Source organism: Chrysochloris asiatica, unplaced genomic scaffold (genome assembly GCF_000296735.1).
Source record: "Chrysochloris asiatica unplaced genomic scaffold, ChrAsi1.0 scaffold00062, whole genome shotgun sequence".
Taxonomy (NCBI): domain Eukaryota; kingdom Metazoa; phylum Chordata; class Mammalia; order Afrosoricida; family Chrysochloridae; genus Chrysochloris; species Chrysochloris asiatica.
The window spans coordinates 14,584,393-14,590,413 of NW_006408580.1; positions in this window are offsets into that span (position 1 = coordinate 14,584,393).

A 6,021-nucleotide genomic window follows, 5' to 3' on the forward strand; every position below is an offset into this window, starting at 1 on the left:
ATATGCATGCAAAGTTTGACAGTGAATAAGGAAGACTGTAGAAGAATTGATGCTTTTGAGTTATGGTGTTGGAGGAGAATATTGAAAGTACCATGGACTGCCAAAAGAACAAATAGATCTGTGTTGGATGAAGTACATCCAGAATGCTCCTTGGAGGCCTGGGTGGCCAGACTTCATCTCTGATACTTCAGACATATTGTCAGGAGGGATTGGTCGCTGGAGAAGGATATCATGTTTGGTAAGTCAGAGAAAAAGAGGAAGACACCCTGCTAGATGGATTGGCAAAGTGGCAGCATCAATGGGCTCAAGCATAGCAACAATTGTGAGATTGGTCGGGTAGTGTTTCCTTCTGTTGTGCATAAGGTCGCTATGAGTCAGTACCTACTCAGTGGCACCTAACAACAACATAGGTGTCTCTCCTCATTTTTGGTTGTGCCCATCATTAAATGAAGGTCTGATAGCTTTACAAGCTTTGCTCCATTATCATCACCATGGTCAACTCTACTTTGAGGAGGCATCTCTTTCCTGTCCCATTTTGAGTTCCTCAAACTGGAGGGGCTTATCTTCCAGCCCTATACCTGACAATATATATACCTCTCAGTACTGTATATGACAACATTCTGTTGCTGCTATTCATAAAGTTTGCTGGGGTTACCTGCAAAAGTAATCTGTCTTTCTTTCTTTCTAGTTAGTGCTAGTCCGGAAGCTCAGCTGAAACTGGTCCACCCTTGGTGACCCTGTTGATATTAAAAATACTAGTGCCACAACTTCCAGCATCACAGCATCACTCAAACCACTTCTGTATGATAAACTGACAGATGAGTGGTGGACCACATGTATAGCTGAATGAAATGCTACCCAGTCCTGAGACATCCCCATGATCAATTGCTGACTAGATTATGTGATACATAGGGGTTTCTTTGGCTGTCTGTTTTTGTTTTTTCCAAAAGTAGTTTGCCAGATTTTCTTCCTAATATGTCTTAGTCTGGCAGCTCTGCAGCATGGATAGATAGATGGTGTTTAGGCATGAGATACTTTAGTTGAGGATCAAACCTTAGTCTCTTGCATAGCGAATTCTACCAGGGCCCCCCACCTCAACACATACCTTTATCATTTGTTAATTTCATGTGTATGGTGGTTGTGAAATTGCACTGCCCATATATCTTCAAGGAAGGACTCACTGCCTGACTGCAGAAGTGTCATCAGTGGACACCCACCAGCTGTCAGCTCCTTCAAGATTTGCCTCAGCTACAGTGGTCTGACCCAAGGACATATCCTCTCTGGGACAACCCACTTCTGGCAAATGAGCAGGGTTATGAAGGCCTGGCCATTTTTATCTGATGGAAGACACTCTGAGGGGCAATCCTTGCTCCAGAACTCTCTTCTGGTTTAGCCTAGGCTTTGTCAGCCCACTTCACAATTCAACTTCTTCCTCTGTCCAGTCTTGCTTTTCTCCTTCTTTTTCATAGGCATTGATCCCTAATAAATATCTTGCACCCCAAACTTATAGAGTTCTGGCATGGCACTGTAGGATAACCACTGGACTGCTAACCATAATGTCGGCAGTTCAAACAGTTGCTCCTCGGAACTCTATATAGGATTGCTATGAGTTGGAATTCACTCGTCAGCATTTATCAACAACAACCCCAAATTCTGTCTCAGCATCTGCTTCTGAAAAGCAAAACCTGTGTCTCTGAGTTAAGGGTTCGTGACTGTTCTTCTCTGTATCCCCCACAGTACTTACTTGTGGGACTTGCTTTTAGAAGCCACTTAGCAAATGTTGTGGTTCTAAGTTCAATTGCTATCAGTACTAGCTGACATTTAAGGGGAAAGTCTGTGTGTCAGGCCCCAAATGAGGCAGGCTGGGCATTTGACAAAAGCACTACCATTACTCCCATTTTACAGATTAGAAACTAAGAGACAGAGAGTAAGTAGGGAGTGAGAATTTGAGCCCAGGCAGTCTGACTGTTGAACCAGAGCTCCTCACCACCATGCTGGAGCTTACAGCAACCATTAGAATGCCAGAGTGGAGGTGACAAAAAATGGGAGGGACAAACGCTGATGCAGGGCTGGTAGGGTCAGAAACTACCCAAGCCTGTGTTGGCAGTACAGCCTTCTTTGTTTTCCCCTCTTAAAATCATTGTCTGTCTGAACCAGCAGCAGATGTAGCCTAACCTCCCTGTATTACAAGGAAGAAGCAATCCCAGTGAGCACATGGAAGTTTCTCAAGGTCACAGTTGATTGATGTCAGAAGCAGGGACAGACTAGGCAGGGCTCCTACCCCATCTCACTCTATTGCCTCTCTCCTTCTCCTACACATGGAGATCCTAACAATCTCTGCTAGTTAGTTAGTGGAATTTGAGGCAGCAATGATACCTCCTACTTGGTGGTGCCAAACCTAGAGCCACACACCTACTGACTTCTCTGTTATATTCTCCTTGCTCATTCAGTCTCATCAGTATTCCAAGAACCTCTGGACTGTAAAGGCAAGGGGACTGAAGGAAGGGTAGTTGTAAGAGTGATGCAACAATGCTACTTCATTTTTACTGCCACCTTGCCCAAGTTCTATTATCAAATTTCTCACTTCCCTATAGCGTTAAAATATAACAGCACAATGGCAAGTGGTTAAGTGCTATGAAATCAAACAAGCCTTGGTGTGAAACCTGCCTTACCTCTTTTTCACTGTGTGACCTTGAGAAAATGACTTAAACTTTTTGAGTTTCAGTTCTTCCTTCTGTTGTTATTAGTCAGTTCTGACTCATGGTGACCCATATGTTACCGAGTACAACTGTGCTCCATAGGATTTTCATAGGTTATGACCTTTTGGAAACAGATTCCCAGGCCTGTTTATAAGGTGCTTTGTGTGGTGGATTCAAAGCACCAACCTCTTAATTAATCACCCAGCACTTAACCATTTGTGCCACAAAGATTGCTACCTTATAACGTGGTGGATTGAGACAATGAAATCATACATGAAAAGGGCATTGGGCCCTGAATCCAGTAAGGCTACTACTGTAAATTGTAGTCACTGTTATTTTTATTTAAAGATACACTCAGAGATAACATATGTGGCACCCAGTAATCATTAATCTGAGCTCTCAGCAGGGAAGAACAAATCATCTTATGCATTAATTAGGTCTCCTCATAACAGAAATGATTTATCTGATACATACACTGCCTCTCAGGATAAAGGCCAAATCAAGCTTACCCCAGGGCAGTCCTGGTCACAGAATCCTTCTTCTGAAAACTCATTCATGATGCAACAACTATAACCCCCACAATTTAGGTGTCCAGAAAGTCAGAAGGAATACAATCTGAGAATCATCAATAAATTGGATGCATGCTGGACCTGGAAAGATATGTGACAATTCAATAACTTGATAGGCTGAACTAGCAAGAACCACACTCCAACTGAAAACACATAGAGATATCTGATAAACCATAATGAAAAACAAGTTCATAGGAAAGGAAGGAAGGAAGGAAGGAAGGGAGGCAGCAAGTAGAAGAAGGAGGATGAAGGAGGAGGCAAAAGAGTAAGAAATTCCCAGATTCCAAAAAGGAAATATCCATTTCATTTAGTAGCATTTGTTAATTTAATCCAGAAATGATGCAGCAAATAATTTGAAAAAACAATTTTGAGCTTTGAAAGTATGATCATAAAGGTCTCAGAGTTTAAGCGATAAGAGTCCCTTAACCAAAGACAGCATGAAGTTGTAAGATCAGATCTTCCTGAACTAGGGTGGATGGGGTGAGGGTGGAGGAGAGTCAGAAGGGAGGAAGAGAACTTAGGTGTTTAAGAAATCCCTGAGAAAGAGCTCCATACTCTGTCTACCCATCGCCCCAGTGACCAGGTCAAACCCCAGATAACATTGGGAAACTCACATGCTAAAGCTCATTTTTCTTGTCCCATTATTCCACGTGAGTCCATATATAAAACATTTCAAGATCTGTCTTGAAGTGCAACAGTATCTGTGATAGGATAATATCCAAATGCCTGCAAGAAAAAACAGCTAATACGTTCAAATTTACACATCAACCACTAGCATAAATGAAGAAATTGAAGAATTCTACCAACTTTTTCAGTCTGAAATTGATCAAACATACAGTCAAGATGATAATTACTGGTGATTAGAATGCAAAAGGTGGAAACTAAAAGGAGCAGTCATTGGAAAATATGGCCTTGTGATAGAAACAATGCTGGAGAGCACACAAAAAGAAAAAAAGCAAGACTAGTGACTTCTTAATCGCAAATACCTTCTTTTCAACAACATAAACAGCGACTATACACATAGACCTCACAGTGAAACACACAGGAATTAAATTGATTGTATCAGAGGAAAGAGACAATGGAGAAGCTCAATATCATCAACCCAAACAAAACCAGGGGTTGACTCTGGAACAAACAATCAATTGCTCATAAGCAAGTTCAGGCTAAAGCTGAAGAAAATTGAAACAAGCCCACAGCAACCAAAATATGACTTTGTGTATATCCCACCTGTATTTAGAGACCATCTAAAGTGTAGATTAGATGCACTGAATATTAATTGCTGATGGCCAAATGATCTGTGTCATTAAAAAGATATGAAAGAAAGGAAAGACTCAAATTAATGTCAAAAAGACTCTGAAACTTGCTTTTGAATGTAAAGTAGCTAAAATGAGTGGAAGAAATAATGAAGAGCTGAACAGAAAATTTCAAAGGGCAACTGGAGGAAACAAAGTAAAGCTTTATAATAAAATGTACAAAGACCTACAGTTAGAAAACCAAAAGGGAAGAATATGTGGCATTTCTCAAGCTGAAAGAACTGAAGAAAAAATTTAAGCCTGACTCACAATATTGGCCAATATGGAAACATCAAAAGAAGATGTAAAGAATACAGTCACTGTACCAAAAAGAATTGGTTAGTGTTCAACCATATCAAGAGGTTGCATATGATGAAGAATTAATGACATTGAAGGAAGAAATCTGAACTGCCCTGAAAACACTGATGAAAATCAGTGATCCAAGAGTTGATGGAATACCAATTTGAAAGTTTGAACAAACTGATACAGAGCTGGAAACATTCACTGGTATATGCCAAGAAATTTCAAAATTTCTTGAAATTTTGAAATTTCAGTCTGGGCAACAGACTGAAAAAGATTCATATTTGTGCTCATTCCACAGAACAGTAACTCAACAGAGTGTAGAAATTATCAAACAATATCATTAATATTACATGCAAGTAAAATTTTGCTGAAGATAATTTTTTAAATGGTTGCAGCAGTACATTGACTGGGAACTGCCAGAAATTCAAGCTGGATTTGGATGTGGAAAAGGGATACCATTTCTGATGTCAGACAGATCTTAGTTGAAAGCAGGGAATATCAAAACAACTTTTACTTGTATTGACTATGTAAAGGCATTCATCTGTGTAGATCATAACAAACTATAGATAAGATTGTGAAGTACACTTAGTTGTGTTCACGTGGAACCTATGCATACACCAAGAGGCAGTTAATCAAACAGAAAAAGGGAATACTGCATGATTTAAAATCAGAAAAGATGTGCCTCTGGGCTGTAGTATTTCACCATACTTATTCAATCTGTATGTTGAGCAAATAATCTGAGAAGATGGATTATATGAAGAAGAATCCAGCTTTCACATGCATATGAGATGACTGAAAATAGCATGACTCAGGTTAGGCACACTTTAGTCTCCAAAGTGACATCTTTGTTCTTTTTAAAGGCTCACTCATTGAAAACCTATGATATACAGATGAAACAAGCTTGCTTGCTGAAAGTGAAGAGGACTTGAAGTACATACTGGTGAAGATCAAAGATGGATTATAACTCCTTATAAGGAAAACAAATATCCTCAGAACTGGAACAATAAACAGCATTATGACAAATGGAGAAAATATTCAAGTTGCCAGGGATTACACTTTGTTGTTGTTGTCAGGTGCCATCGAGTCGGAACTGACTCATAGCGACCCCATGCCAGCAGAACGAAACAATGTCCGATCCTGGACCAACCTCACTACCGC